This window comes from Cynocephalus volans, chromosome 17 (assembly GCF_027409185.1).
Source record: "Cynocephalus volans isolate mCynVol1 chromosome 17, mCynVol1.pri, whole genome shotgun sequence".
Lineage (NCBI taxonomy): Eukaryota > Metazoa > Chordata > Mammalia > Dermoptera > Cynocephalidae > Cynocephalus > Cynocephalus volans.
The window spans coordinates 30,395,498-30,397,545 of record NC_084476.1 but is presented as its reverse complement, the minus strand read 5'-3'; positions in this window follow the sequence as shown (position 1 = coordinate 30,397,545).

Genomic DNA, 2,048 nt, shown 5'->3' with positions numbered 1-2,048 from the left:
TACTACTTGATTTATTTTGTGACTCAGATTGTTCCAACTTTGGCTTTTGGGAGCTTATTCATTTGGCTCCAGTGTCTCTGACATATCCCTAATAATGTTGGCTTTTTAAATTTTTTTTTAATTTAAAAGATGACCAGCAAGGGGACCTTAACCCTTGACTTGGTGTTGTCAGCACCACACTCTCCCAAGTGAGCTAACCGGCCATCCGTATATAGGGATCTGAACACTGTGGCCTTGGTGTAATCAGCACCACACTCTCCCAAGTGAGCTGCGGGCCGGGCCTATAATGTTGGCTTTTTAAAAAACACTTTTTTACTTTCCTCCATTAAAAGATGTTCCAGGCTCATTTTGTGTATTTCCTACCTCAGTCCTAGAATCAGCCATTTCTCCAAAGAGCCTTTTATTTGGAAATAAGAGCTGGGTTTTAGGTGCACTTGTTGCCACTGGAGTGTTGATGCTTCTAGGCTCTCTTAGCTGATGGAGCAAAGAGATAATATGTGTGTGTACTAACCCAAATATATCTATAAATATATATGTAACCATCTGTATACATATCAGGCTAAACATGAGTTCATGCTGATGACTCCCACTATAAGCCATTACTGCATGGATCATTCTAGTCTCCTCCCCTTTCATATCTGTAACCTCCCATTCCAGCAGGTGGGAGCAACCATCTACCATCTGTTTGCTTGATTGTTCAGTTCTAGTATAAATGTGTACCAGTATTGGAATTGTTAACCTGTAACCCCATGAGAAAAACTTTATCAAGTAGAGTGCAGTGCTTACATACTGTTTATTTTGCCTTTAGTATTATAGACTCCACTCATTTCCAAGATTACATAGGTCAGCACCTTTTCCCCCCATTCCCTTCAGTGAGATTATTTTATAAATTTGTTAGATTGTTGTGTCACATTCTGCATTCCATCTTGGGATCCCCTGACCTCAATGATATATATTAAATTTGCATACATTAAGGTTCACTCTTTTACTGTAATGCTCTATGGATTTTAACAAATGCATAATGTCATGTATCCACCATGACAATATCATGCAGAGGCGTCTCACTGTCACCACTCCCCCCGTGCTTCACATATTCAACTCCCCTTGCCCCCAAACTCCTGGCAACCACTGATCTTTTTATCATCTCTACAGTTTCATTTTTTCCAGAATGTTATATAGTTGAAATTATCCAGTTATGTAGCTTTTCCAGACTGACTTCTTTTACTTAGCAATATGCATTTCAGATTCATCTGTCTTTTTTGTGGCTTGATAGCTCATTTCTTTTCATCTCTGAATAATGTTCCATTGTTGGATGTACCATACTTTGTCTATCCTTTCATCTATTGAAGGACATCTTGGTTGCTTCCAGTTTTGCATGATTATGAATAAAGTTGCTACAGACAATTCATGTGCAGATTTTTATGTGGACATAAGTTTTCAAGTCACGTGGGTAAGAATCTACTGATTGCTGTATTGTATGCTTAGACTGTGTTTAGCTTTGTAAGAAACTACCAAATTGTCTTTCGAAGTGACTGTGCTGTTTCTTTATTGCATCAGCAATAAATGAAAGTTTCTGTTGCTCTGCATTCTCAACAGCATTTGATATTGTCAGTTTTTGGATTTAAGCCATTCCAGTGTGTGTGTAGTGATATCTCATTGTTTTAATTTTCAGCTCCCTAATGACAAATGATAATGGCTATCTTTTTATATGCTTGTTTTCTATGTCCCATTTTAAAAATTGGGTTGTTTCTTTTATTATTGTTGAGTTGTAAGAATTAATTTTTGTTAAAGGTCTGTGACTAGGTTCATTTATCTATTTATTTTTTGCATGTGGATGTCCATTTTGTTCAGCAGCATTTATTGAAAAGACGATCCTTTATCCATTGAATTACCTTTGCTCCTTTGTCAAAAATCAGTTCACTATATTTGTGTGGACATATTTCTAGGCTTTCTATTCTGTTCCTTTGATATATGCACTTATTCTTTTGCCAATACCCCACTGTCTTGATTACTGTAGCTTTGTAGAAATATATGAGGTGTCTTCAAAA